The sequence below is a fragment of the Molossus molossus genome, unplaced genomic scaffold (genome assembly GCF_014108415.1).
Source record: "Molossus molossus isolate mMolMol1 unplaced genomic scaffold, mMolMol1.p scaffold_m16_p_13, whole genome shotgun sequence".
Taxonomy (NCBI): Eukaryota; Metazoa; Chordata; class Mammalia; order Chiroptera; family Molossidae; genus Molossus; species Molossus molossus.
This window is the reverse complement of record NW_023425348.1, coordinates 15,926,129-15,940,763: the sequence shown is the minus strand read 5'-3', so window position 1 is coordinate 15,940,763 and position 14,635 is coordinate 15,926,129. Positions and strand designations below refer to the sequence as shown.

Below are 14,635 nucleotides of genomic sequence, written 5' to 3'. Positions count from 1 at the left end.
TCAAATAGAAGATTTCCAACAGTACTTCTATAGGATCCATGCCCATAGAGATAGAAGCATGTGATTAATTTTATAGCTAAAAGTCCATTGTTCTTCTTAGAGTGGTTACAACAATCAACTAGTATACCCTACACTGGAGAGGAAGCAAGTTCTCTAGTTAGTGATTCACTTTTTGATAATTTATAGAGTAAGCTCTCTTGGAAGAGTTTATGCAGTAGTTGGTTTAATTTGTATATTTGCTGTTTGTTGATAGTACACCCATCTACCCATACAAGAATGTTTATGACAGCTCTATTCTCTTTTCTTTTCTTTATTGATTTTAGAGAGAGAGGAAGGGAGAAGGAGAGAGAGATAAAAACATTGATAAGAGAGAACATCGACTGGCTGCCTCCTGCATGCCCCCCACTGGGGATTGAGCCCATAACCTGACCGGGAATCAAACCTACGACCTCCTGGTGCATGGGTTGACGCTCAACCACTGAGCCACATTGGCCAGGCGCTTTTTCAGTTTTCTATTGCTACATGATGAACTACAACAAAACTTAAATAACATTATTTCTCACAATTTTCTGGGTTTGATGTGTTCAGCTGGGCAATTCTTCAGTTTCATTTGGTGTTGACCAGGGTTACTCATTTGGCTACATTTAGCTGGGAGCTTGGCAGGCTTAGAACAACCTAGATGTCTCAGCTGGGATGGCTGGAATGGCTGTTGGTGGCTATGCCTCTTTCTCCAAGTGGCCTCTCATGACTCAGTGACTAATTGGGTCTCAAGAATAGTCTTTGGTTTTATTAGTGATAATAGTTTCTTGAGCACTTACTATGTCCCACATATACTGTCTCAATGAATTCTCAAAAGAGCTGTTGGAGGTGAGCCTTAGTATTAAACTTTAGAGTAGATTAGTATGAGGCTCAGCAAGGTAAATGTCATGTTCACGTTCACCAGTTAAGTAGCCAAGACCAATTAACCAGCAGTAGACATAGAGCTAGTTATAGATGAGGTCAGAAATGGGAAAAAATATGAAGTCTTAGAGGCCATGGAGAAGACACTAGGTTTTATTGGAAGTGAGATAGGAAACTACAGAATTTGCAGAAGTCACATGACCCTGTTTGTGATTTAAAAGGATCATTTTAGCTGCCGTGTGAGGGAAAGGGTAGAAGCAAGGAGACCAGTTAAGAGGCTATATCAATATTCCTGGAATGATGGCTTGGAATAGAGTGGAAATTGCAGTGAAAATCGCAATAAAAAGTTGGCTTTTGGATATATTTCAAAAAAAGAGCTGACTGGGAGATTCCAAAATGGCGGCAGAGTGATGGAAGCTACCCAGACCATCTCCCAGGACCAAACTGGAATTACAATGAAAAGAAAGACAAATCATCAGGAAGAAACAACAGAAAAGCAGCTTTGAGGACCACGTAACCAGGGACACTGACTCAATCCTGGTAGGCTTGTGCAGATGCAAGAGGGGACCTGGGAGCCCACGGTCAGCAATGGCCTTAGCTGTAATGGCCTCGTGTTAAACTCCCAAGTGGTTCCACAGCACAGAGCCAGGAAAGAGGCTAAAATAGCCACAGCCACTCACCTTGGGCTCTGGACTAGACTGGAACTGTGTGGGGACACTCGGGATTTGGAGGGTGCTCAGAGCTTTTGCTGAGTTGCAGCCACACGCAGGACGGTGGTCATCTTTCTCCTGCCCAGGGCTCTGGGCAGAGGCAGCAGCCCCTCCCTATAAGATTCAATCTCACCCAGTGGCCATTGAAATGCAAATTGAGGCCCATTAACAACCAGCATCTGCCCCACCCTCAGGAAATCCCCTTATGCTGAGCACCTGAGGGAGTTTTTCAATCAACTGAGAAGCCAGCCTTCTTCAGGTAACCTCTACTGACAGCCTCCAGGCAAAAACCTAGAGTATAACTGTACCATCCCTGGGCTAGCAACTCTAACCAGGAAAGGAAGAATTGACAGAGGTGTTTAACGTGGGTCCTCCCTGGCCATCCAAACCTAAGAGAGGGAGCCATAAACAGCAGAACACCAACACCCATAGGGAAAATTTGGCAGGCTCCAAAGCCTACTGTGATAGCCAAAATGGTGAAACAAAGAAACCAAAGCCAAATGAAAGAACAAGAGACCTCTACTGAAGATGAGATAAATGAGGTGCAGTTAAGCAAGTTAACAGAACTATAATTCAGAGCCATAACCTTGAGGAAGTTCAACAGCATGTATAAGGCCATGAGCACCATGAGTAAAGACATAGAAATGTTGAAACTCAACCAGTTGGAAAATAAAAACCACCAAGAAGAAATGAAGAATGACATATCAGAAATAAAGAACACATTGGCAGGTCTAAATAGCAGAGCAGAGGAAGCTGAGGACGGGATCAATGAATTAGAAGATAGGGTAGAAAAATAAACCAATCAGAAAACCAAAAAGAAAAAACAATTTATAAAACAGGAAGATAGCTTAAGAGAAATGTGGGGCAACTGGAAAGGTAATAACATTCGCATCATAGGAGTCCTCAAAGAAGAAGAAAATGAACAAGGATTAGAGATTATATTTGAAGAAATAGTGACAGAAAACTTCCCTAATTTGGTGAAAGAAGAAGGCATTCAAGTTCAAGAAGCACAGAGAGCCTCAAGTAAGAAGAACCCAAACAGGCCCACACCAAGACACATAGTACTCAAAATGCCAAAAATTAAAGGCAAAAAGAGAATCCTAACAGCAGCAAGAAATAAGCAACAAGTTACCTACAATGGGAACCCCATAAGGCTCTCACCTGACTTCTCAACAGAAACAATACAGGCTAGAAGGGAATGGCATGAGGTAATCAAGGTCATGAAAAACAAGGATCTGAACCCAAGACTACTCTATCCAGCAACGCTATCATTCAAAATAGAAGGTCAAATAAAGAGCTTCACAGACAAAAAAAAAAAAAAAAAAAAGGCTAAGGGAATACATTAGCACCAAACCAGCACTGCAAGAAATGTTAAAAAGACTGCTGTAATTAGCAGAAGAAAAAGGAAGAAAAATATAACCACACTAAACAAAATGGCAATAAATAAATAAACACATATCAATAATCACCTTAAATGTAAATAAATTGAATGCTCCCATAAAAAGACACAGAGTAGCTGATTGGATAAGAAAGCATGACTCATCTATATGTTGTTTACAACAGATGCACCTCACAACAAAAGACTCACATAGGTTGAAAGTGAAGGGATAGAAAAAAATCTTCCAAGCAAACAGAAAGGAAAGAAAAGCTGGGGTAGCAATACTCATATCTGAAAAAGTAGATTTCAAATGAAGGCCATAACTAAAGACAAAGAAGGCCACTACATAATATTGAAAGCATCTATCCAACAGGAAGATATAACCTTGATAAACGTACATGCACCGATTGGAGCACCAAAATATATTAAAAATCTTCTGAAGGACTTCAAAGGAAAAATCGATAGCAATACAATCATAGCAGGAAACTTCAACACCCCACTGACATCACTGGATAGATCCTCTAGACAAAAAATTAGCAAGGAAACAGAGACTCTAAATGAAGCAGAGACCAAATACATTTAATAGATATCTACAGAGAATTACACCCCAAAGTTACAGGATTCGCAGCTTTCTTAAGTGCACATGAGACATTCTCAAAGACAGACCAGATGTTAGGACACAAACTAAGTCTCTACAAGTTCAAGAAGATTTAAATCATATCAAGCATCTTCTCAGATCACAATGGCATGCAACTAGAAATCAATTGCAACAAGAACATGCAAAGACATTTGAACATATGGAAGCTAAATAGCATGTTATTAAACAATGAATGGGTTACTGAGGAGATCAAGGAAGAAATTAAAAAATTCCTGGAAACCAATGAAAATGAACACACAACATAAAATCTACGATATGCAGCAAAAGCAGTTGTGAGAGGGAAGTTCTCTACAGGCCTACCTCAAGAAACAAGAAAAATCTCTAGTAGACTAACTTCACAACTTAAAGAACCAGAAAACAAACAAACAAACAAAAAAAACCCAGAGCAAGTAGAAGGAAGGAAATAGTAGAGATCAGGGCAGAAATAAATGAAATAGAGTCCAAAAAAACAACTCAAAAAATCAATGAAACAAACAGCTGTTTTTTCTAAAAGATAAACAAGATTGATGGACCCTTAGCTAGACTCACCAAGAAACAAAGAGAAGAACCCAAAGACACAAAATCAGAAATGAAAGAGGAGAAGTAACAACTGACACCACAGAAATACAAAGGATCATTAACAACTACTATAAACATTTATATGGCAACAAATTCGACAATCTAAGTGAAATGAAAACATTTCTAGAAACACATAGTCTCCCAAAACTGGACCGGGAAGAGTTAGAAAACTTGAACAGACCAATAACAACAAAAGTAATTGAAGATGTAATCAAGACTCTCCCAGCAAACAAAAGCCCAGGCCCGGATGGCTTCACGGGAGAGTTCTACCGAACATTCAAAAAAGAACTAACACCCATTCTCCTCAAACTATTTCACAAAATTCTAGAAGAAGGAACACTTCCAAACTCGTTTTATGAGGCCAGCATAATTCTAATTCCAAAACCTGAAAAAGACACTACAAAGAAAGAAAACTACAGGCCAATATCCCTGATGAACAGAGACGCCAAAATCCTATACGAACAAAATACTAGCAAATCGGATCCAGCAATACATCAAAAAAATTATTCACCATGACCAAGTGGAATTCATCCCAGGGATGCAAGGCTGGTACAATATTCACAAGTCAATAAATGTGATACACCACATAAATAAAATGAAGAATAAAAACCACATGATCATATCAATAGATGCTGAAAAAGCCTTCGACAAAATCCAGCATCCATTTCTGATAAAAACACTCAGCAATGTGGAAATAGAGGGATCATATCTCCACATAATAAAGGCCATATATGAAAGACCTACTGCCAATATCATACTCAATGGGCAAAAACTAAAAGCATTTTCCTTAAGAACAGGAGCAAGACAAGGATGCCCACTTTCGCCACTCTTATTTAACATAGTACTGGAAGTCTTAGCCACAGCAATCAGACAGAAAAAATAAATAAAAGGGATCCAAATTGGACAGGAGGAAGTGAAACTGTCATTATTTGCAGATGACATGATACTATACGGAGAAAGCCCCAAAGACTCCATCAAAAATTTACTAGACTTAATCAATGAATTTCACAAGGTAGCAGGATACAAAATTAACATCAAGAAATTGATGGCATACTTATACACCAATGATGAACTCACAGAAAGAGAAACTAAAAAAAAAACAATCCAATTTATCATTGTGGCAAAAAAATTAAGATACCTAGAAATAAACTTAACCAAAGAAATAAAGGACCTACTTGCAGAAAACTACAGGTCATTGAAAAAAGAAATAGAGGAAGATATAAAAAAGTGGAAGAACATAAAAAAGCTGTGGTACATATACACAATGGAGTACTATGCAGCTGTAAGAAAGAAAAATCTCTTATCCTTTGAGACGACATGGAGGGACCTGGAAAGTATTATCCTAAGTGAAATAAGCCAAGCAGACAAGGACAAATACCACATGATCTCACTTATATATGGAATATAATGAGCATAACAGTCTGAGGAATGCGGTAGACCCAGAAACATGGAAGTAGGGCACAGACTGACATCCCTCAGAAGAGGGGTTGGGGGGGTGGAAAGAGATAAACCACAGAACTTATATGCATGTATGCATAACCAATGGACATGGACAACAAAGCCAGGGATGGGGCAGGTGGGGGGATGGGGAGGAGGTTGTCAATGGGGTAAAAAAGGAGAAACATCTGTAACAAAAAGAAAAAAAGAAAAGGAAAAAAAAAAAAAAAGTGGAAGAACATACCCTGTTCATGCATTGGAAGAATTAACAGCATTAAAATGTCCATACTACCCAAAGCAATCTATAGATTCAGTGCAATCCCCCATCAAAATACCAACAACATACTTCACAGAACTAGAACAAATATTTCAAAAGTTCATCTGGAACCAAAAAAGACCTCAAATAGCCACAGCAATCTTGAAAAAGAACAAAGTTTCAGGTATCACATTACCAGATTTCAGGTTATACTACAAAGCCGCTGTAATCAAAACAGCCTGGTAGTAGCATAAGAACAGGCATATAGACCAGTGGAACAGAACAGAGAAACCAGAAATGGACCCAAGGCAATATGCTCAATTAATATTTGACAAAGGTGGCAAGAACATACAATGGAGAGAAGACAGCCTCTTTAATAAATGGTTTCGGGAAAATTGGACAACTACATGCAAAAAAATGAAACTAGATCATCAACTTACACCACACACAAGAATAAACTCAAAATGGATAAAAGACTTAAATGTGACTCATGAATCCATAATAATCCTAGAAGAAACTGTAGGCAGCAAAATTTCAGACATCATATGCAGCAGTTTTTCACTGATACATCCCCTAAGGCAACAGAAACAAAGCAGAAAATGAACACATGGGACTACATCAAACTCAAAAGCTTCTGCACAGCAAAAGATACAATCATCAAAATGGAAAGGCTACCCACTGTATGGGAGAGTATAATTGCCAATGTTATATCAGATAAGGGATTAATTCCCCATATATAGAGAGTGCTCATACAACTCAACAAAAGGAAGACAAAGAACCCAATTAAAAGATGGGCAGAGGAACTAAATAGACACCTCTCCAAACAGGACATACAAATGGCTAAGAGACATATGAAGAAATGCTCAACATCACTAATCATCACAGAGATGCAAATTAAAACAACAATGAGGTATCACCTAACACCTGTCAGAATGGCCTGCAGCCACTATGGAAAACAATATGGTGTTACCTCAAAAAATTAAAAATTGAGCTTTCATTTGACCCAGTCATCCCACTTCTAGGAATATACCCTAAGAAGCCTGAAACACCAATCAGAAAGAATATATGTACCCCAATGTTTGTAGCAGCAGTATTTACAATAACTAAGATCTGGAAACAGCCCAAATATTCATCAGTACATGAATGGATAAAAAAGCTGTGGTACAGCCCTGGCCGGTTTGGCTCAGCGGTTAGAGCGTCGGCCTGCGGTCCGGAGAGACCCGGGTTCGGTTCCCGCTAAGGGCACGTACCTCGGTTGCAGTTTGTCCCCGGCCCTGGTTGGTCGTGCGGGTGGCAACCACTCGATGTGTCCCTTCACATTGATGTTTCTCTCTCTCTCTCTTCCTCTCTCTCCCTCCCGCTCTGTCTGAACAGAAAAATGCAAAAAATGTCCTCGGGTGAGGATTAAACAAACAAACAAACAAACAAAAAAAAAGCTGTGGTACATATACACAATGGAGTACTATGCAGCTGTAAGAAAGGAAGATCTCTTATCCTTTGAGACGACATGGAGGGACCTTGAAAGTGTCATCCTAAGCGAAACAAGCCAAACAGAGAAAAACAAGTATCATATGATCTCAGTTATTTGTGGAATATAATGAACATAACAATCTGAGGAATGGGGTAGTCCCAGAGACGTGGAAGTGGGGTACAGACTGACAATCCCCAGAAGAGGGGGTGGTGGGGGAGGGATAAACCACAGAACTTGTATGCATGTATGCATGAACAATGGACATGGACTACAAACCTGGGGACAGGGTGGGGAGGGCAGGGACGGGGGAATCAGTGGGGGAAAAAGAAGAAACATCTGTAACAAAAATAAATAAATTAATTAAATAAAAATGTAAAAATAATAAATAAACAACCACATATTCAATAATGTAAAAAAAAAAGAGAGAGAGCTAACTGGATTTACTAACAGATTGAATGTGGGATGAGATTTGAGAGAGGCAAGTCAAGAACGTCTCCAAGGTTTTTAGCCTGAGAAACCAGAAGAGCAAATACAATATTTACTGAGATAGAAAAGAAAAAAAGAGAGGAATATTTGGGGGGGGGGGCATTAAGAGTTCACCTTGGGACATATTAAGTTTAAGAAACTTGTTAGACATCCAGGTATAGACAGATGAGTCTGGAATGCAGAGAAGTTAGTTGAATGGCAGACATACATTTTGAGAGATATCCATGTACAGATGGTATTTTATACCATGAGACTGGATGAAATCACTTAGGGAATAAATCAGACAGAGAATTCCAAAAGTTGAGCCCTGAAGGTCTTGTGTTTAGAAGAACGTGAGGAACACCCTGGAAAAAAAGGCTAAAGAGAAGTAATGAACAAAGAGAATGAAGAGAAAGTTTCCCTGAATGCTAAGCAAAAAAATGACTCAAGAAGGCAGGAAAGTCAAATTCCACTGAGAAGCTGATTAGGATGAGCCCCCAAGACTTGATCTTGGGTATCACATGGAAGTCAGTGGTGATCTGAGAGCAGTTTCTTTGGTGGTGAAACAGAATAAAAGCTTCATTAGGGTGGTTTAAAAGAGAATGGGAGAGCTGCCAGCTGCCACCTTCCCACTGCAACCTGACAGCATAACACTCAGACGGGCTGAGATTACTGTTTGTGTCTGAGCAGGCTCTGCAGAGAAGAGCGGAGAAAGGCTTCCGCCATCCCCGTGACGATGAGGGTCATCGATCACACTGAAAGAGAACAGAGAGCTGGTGCGAGGTATGAGCCTCGCTTCAGAGAAAGGCCCATCACAGCGATGGGAGCCACGCCTGGAGACAAAAGAAGTGCTTCTGAGAGAACTGTGCGTGAGACCCTCAGGCAGCCGCACGCCAGGCTGACGCATGAGGGCCTTGGTGAAACATACCAAAAGACTTTGGTGGTCTGTGTTTTTAAAAATCTGAAAGAGCCATTCAGTGAGAAAAGAATAGTCTTTTCAAAAAATGATGTTGGCCCTGGCCGGTTTGGCTCAGCGGTTGGAGCGTCCGCCTGCGGTCTGGAGAGACCCGGGTTCGGTTCCCGCTAAGGGCACGTACCTCGGTTGCAGTTTGTCCCCGGCCCTGGTTGGTCGTGTGGGTGGCAGCCACTCGATGTGTCCCTTTCACATCGATGTTTCCCTCTCTCTCTCTTCCTCTCTCTCCCTCCCACTCTATCTGTACAAAAAAAAATGGAAAAATGTCCTCGGGTGAGGATAAAAAAAAAAAAAAAAAAAAAAAAAAAAAAAAAAGATGTTGAATGAATTGGACATCCTTATGCAAAGGAAGTTCAAATTGCATTATATACAAGGATTAATTCAAAATGGAGCATTATTGAATGGAAAACCTAAAACTATAAAACTGAGGAAAACAGGAGAAAATGTTTGTGACCTTGTGATAGGCATACATTTCTTAGACACCAATAAGAAAAATCAATAAAATAAAAGATAAATTAAATATCTTCAAAGTTAAAGCTTTACTCTTCAAAGACAATTAGGAGACAAGAGAATGAAAGACTAGCCACAAATTGGAAGAAAATATTTGCAATTGTGTATCTGATAAAGGTCTTCTGCAGAATATCAGAAGAATTTGTACATTTCAATAAGAAAACAAGCAATTAAATTTAAAAATATGGGCAAAATATTTGAACAGGCACTTCTCCAATGAAGATACAAGAATGGCAAATAAGCACATGAAAAGATACACAATATCTTTAGCCATTAGGGAAATGCAAATTAAAATCACAATGAGATACCACTATACACCCATTAAAATGGCAAAAATTAAAAAGACAAACAAACAAACCAAAAATGAGCTCACAGATAGAGAACAGACTGGTTACCAGAGGCAGGAGGTAGAGAGATAAATGAACAGGGTGAAGAGGGTCAAAAAGTACCAATTTCAGTAATAAATAAATAAGTTTTGGGGGTATAATATATAGATAGCATGGTGACTTGAGTGACTGTATTGCATAATTGAAAGTTGCTAAGAGACTAGATCTTAAAAAGTCTCAACACAAGAAAAAAAATGTTGTCACTACTGTGAACTTTAACTTCCATATTACTTACCCCCAGCCTCGCCCCAAGCCCCTTATTCCAGGAAACCAAAGCTTATCACTTCCACCAGACGAAACAGTATCCTAAAACCCCCACGCAAACCTAAACAGCCGCTGGAGGAGAACAACAACTCTCGGAAAGACCCCAACCCCGACCAATCAAGGATGACCGCGACTCCTCCAGGGCAACCACCCACCCCAGCCCTAAGTTTAAAAACCCTTAGTCTGTACCATTTCAGAAACTGCCAAATGGTCTTTCGGAGTGGCTGTACCATTTCACATTACCAGTAACTATGAGAATTTCAGCTTCTCCACACACTCACCAGCACTTGATATGATCAGTCCTTTTATTTTTATTGAGGTATAATGGACATATAACATTAGTTTCAGGTGTACAACCTGGAGGCTCTACTTGGAGGCAGCCCGGCAGGTATTTCTCTCAATAAACCTGCACTTCCTGGTTACTCAGCACCATCCCATTCTTATAAACTACATGTGGTGACATGTTAAAGAGATTTACTGTAATCATTTCACAATATATACAAATATCAAATATGTTGTACACCTGAAACTAATGTTATATGTCCATTATACCTCAATAAAAATAAAAGGACTGATCATATCAAGTGCTGGTGAGTGTGTGGAGAAGCTGAATTCTCATAGTTACTGGTAATGTGAAATGGTACAGCCACTCCGAAAGACCATTTGGCAGTTTCTGAAAACGTTAAACAGATAGCTACCATATGAGTCGGCTATTCCCATTCCCAGGGATTTAACCAAAAGAAATTAACACACCTGACAGTACAAAGACTTGTATAGGAAGGCACATAGCAGTTTTATTTGTAATTACCAAAAGTTGGAAGTCTTTTTCACCTGCTAGTTAACAGTAAATAGATAAACAAACTGGTATGATCCATACAATGGATTATTACTCAGCAATAAAAAGAAATTAACTGATGATAGATGCTGCAACATGTATGAACCTCAAGATAATAATAATGCTGAGTGCAAGGAGACAGATAAAAATAAATACATATATGTGACCCCACCTATATAAAGTTCTAGGAAATGCAAACTAATCTACAGTGACAGAAAATGGATGGGTGATTGTCTGGGAAATGGGGGAGGGCTGGAAGGAAGGCAGGGATTACAAAACTACATAAGAAAACTTTATGGGCTGACGGATGTGCACATTATTGATTGTAGTGATGGTTTCATGGATGCATGCATATCAGCAGTTACCAGATTGTATACTTTAAACATGTACTGTTTCTTCAATACCAATTATACCTCAATAAAGTATTTAAGAAAAAGACTGGGAAAGGAGAACTTACAGACAACACTTCGTGGTTATACTGTAAAGGGAAAAAGAGAAATGGGGTTGGGGTGTTAAGGTTTTATTTTAAGATGGGAGACATTATAGCGCAATTGTTCACTGTTGGGAATATCTCAGTAGGAAGAGAAAACTGATAATGCTGCAGACAGAGGGGACAATTGCACAGTGACATCCCTGAGGGCCCACGCTGGGGGTCTGGCCTTAGGCAGCAGTGTGGCCAGTTCCTCTCCAGCCACAGGAGGGAAGACAGAGTGCCTGATGCAGAGGAGGCTAGGCGGGTGTGTGTGTGTGTGTGTGTGTGTGTGTGTGTGTGTCTGCAGGAGCTTGGGGAAGGTCTCTTTAGATTATTTCTCTTTTCTCATTAAATTGAAAGTTAAGGTCATCAGGAGGTTTTGGAGATTTAAGATGCGAGGAAAGGTGTGAAATAGTTCTGGAGAAGACCAGCTTTCTTCATTTGCATCCTGATGCTAAGGTGCTGTTGCTTCAGACTTCTACCCACTGGGGGTCCTGCAGTCCTCAGAAACTAGCCCCTGCTCCCCTCTGTTCCATCTCCTCAGCCTGCTTTTCCCATAACATTTATCCCGGTGGGTGCTATTTATGCTGTTTGCTTGTTGCCCATTCTTGCTGAGCCTAGTCCTTAGAACAGTGCTGGTACACAGTAGTCTAAGGGCCTCTCCTCTTCACCCACAAAGATTCCACCTATTTATGCCCCACATCTCTATCCCAATGTCTTCTGTTGGCCCCTTACCCTTCTCTACCTGTTCCATGTCCTGGGAGACTGCTGTCTTGGGTTGGGGCCAGTGGGGACTACTGGCAGGAGTCTAGAGCAGGAGAGAGGTCACAGAATCCTTTCTCTAGGATGGTTCCCATGTGGTCACCTTGGGCTGGCTGCATATGACAACTGGAGGTCAAAAATTGCTAGTCTCATGTATGTATGAACAATGGACATGGACAACAAAGGTGAGGACAGGGTGGGGAGGAAGAGGGAGAGGGGAATCAGTGGGGGAAAAAGAAGAAATATCTGTAACAAAAATAAATTAATTAAATAAAAAAATATAATAAAAATAAATAAATAACAACAGCAACAACAACAAATTGCTAGTCTCCTTTGCCTTCTACCCCTCAGAGTGAGGAGTGATGATTCTTCCATGACTCGCCTTAGACTTTGTGTTTTCCTTACCCTGCCCTGGCCTATGTAAACAATCCTTTCATCAAATCCCCTTAAAACAATCCTAATTTGTGTGCACCATCTGTTTCCTGCTGGGACTCTGACACAATCCCTACCTGTGAATAACGATTTTAATAACTCGCTGGATCCCATCAGTGTCTTGCTACTCTGGCCTGCTATTCAGTAGCATGCCATCACCTGGGAGTTTATAAGAAATACAGAATCCCAGGCCCCACCTCAGACCTATGGATTCAAGATTAGTACTTTAAAAAGAGCCCCTGGTAATTCTTTATGCACATTCAAGTCTAAGCAGCACATCATTAGCATATTCTGAGTTTTACAGAAGCTCTTTTGGGTGCAAAAAAACAAGGACTCACTCAGACCCCCTCAGACAACGGGGTCTTACACCTCAGGCAGTGAAGGAGACCAATTTGCACAGAAATCTAACAGGACCCAATGGAAGGGGAGCTTCGTGGAAATGACCTAGAGGGTCATTGAGGATCTGAGACCTCCATGAGGGGCATCTGCAGGTCTGCTCAGCTCTGCCCGTATTCATTCCTCTGCATATATTTGCCTCATGTTCTATGACCAATTGGATCCCTCACCATTGACTCTTTCATCTTTTTCCCAGAGTTTTTGCTCACTTATAGCTTTGCCTAACTGCATCTAAACTCCCTTTTTGCTTATCATGTGCTCCCTGGTTTCTCATCACCTCATTTTTTTTTAAATTTATTTTTTAATTTTATTAATTTTATTATTTTTTAATTTATTTATTTTTGTTACAAATGTTTCTTTTTCCCCCACTGATTACCCCCTCCCCGCCCCGTCCCCAGCTTTGTTGTCCATGTTCATTGTTCATGCACACATGCATATAAGTTGTCATCACCTCATTTTGCTGACGATCACAATTCAGCTTCTCAGAGTGAGAACAGTATTTGCCCATTCTGTCCTTGTTTGGGCAGAGCTCTCTCAAAGGTTAACGGCCAGCCTTAGGTTAGCTGCCAATTCCCGATTCAGCAGGTGCTGGGTGATATGGTATAAACATGTCTGCCCTGGCCTTCCGATCAGCAGGGCTGTGGGAGAAAATCACCCATGATTACACATCTAGTTAAAATGGTCTTCAAAAATCCCAAACCAGGGATCACACCTTGGCTGCAGGCTCCTTCCCCTGGACTGCCTCTCCTACCTCTACCCCACACTCCCAGGAACATCTGAACCCTCTGGCAGACTCTGTCAGTCTTGGAGAGGCCTTTCATGTTCAGGGTGTTCCAAATGTTGTGTAACACAATTGATTACATTTAATTAAACGTACCTATTTTTTATAGCTCCAAACAAAACGAAAATGCCATGTTAAGCTTATGAGATGGCTGTCCTCCAAAGGGTTCCGTTGCTGGGTGTATCTGCTCTCAGGGACGCAGATTTCAGAGATCTTACTGGAGTGAATCTGAGGAACAGCCTCTTGGCCTCAGTAGAGCATTAGGCAAGAATTCATCTCTGGGTCCCTGGTCAGGCAACTATTATATCCTCCTTCCTTCCTGTATGCCAGCAACAGCTTTCTTACTCAAACAATAATCTTCCTCTTTCTGCCCCTTCATTACACACTAAAATTATGAATTTGCTTTTCTCTTTCCTCCACTATAGATTAGCAAGAAAGGGAACTGTTTGTATTTTTTCAAGTACAGGGCCTGGAATACAGTAGCTGCCGAGTTTATTAACATTTATGGAATGAATGAATGAATGCATGCATGCATGCTCTTGGTCCCTGCTTGGTGTTGCTCTCACCTTGTGTACTAATCAGGCCTTTCTGTGATAACGCCCCAAGTCTCAGTAGGTTCCTTGCTCCACAGGTTTGAGAGGGGACTGTGGTAGCTGCAGGTGTTTCCCGAGTTCTCACCTTTGCCCATACTGAAGCAGTGTCCTCTCCTTGGTCCATGCTGGTCTCAAGAAGGAAGGCAAAAGTGCAAGAGAGCTGATGGAAACATCAATGCATCTTAAAGCCTCTGCTTAAACTGGCACACATTCCAAAGCCTAAAGTAACTTACATACCCAAGTCCATCATCAGCGACAAGGGAAAAATATGCTTCCTAAGGGGATGAAGGGGGCTGCAGAGAATACTTGTTAAACAGTATAATCTACCATGTGTTAGCCGAGCTTTCTAGCAACACTATTCTGATGTTTTCAAAACCAGCAAACTAAAATCCCTTACA

The 14,635-nt window shown here is 40.6% G+C and overlaps 1 long non-coding RNA gene across 1 annotated transcript; it reads right to left on the bottom strand.

Annotated features, from left to right (window-relative positions):
- Positions 1–12,035: 12,035 nt before the first annotated feature.
- Positions 12,036–14,425, bottom strand: LOC118627701. Its single transcript, XR_004959216.1, has 3 exons — positions 14,323–14,425; positions 13,315–13,501; positions 12,036–12,161 (listed from the first exon to the last, which is right to left on the bottom strand). It is a non-coding gene; the product is annotated as an uncharacterized LOC118627701 (long non-coding RNA).
- Between the last annotated feature and the right edge of the window lie 210 nt (positions 14,426–14,635).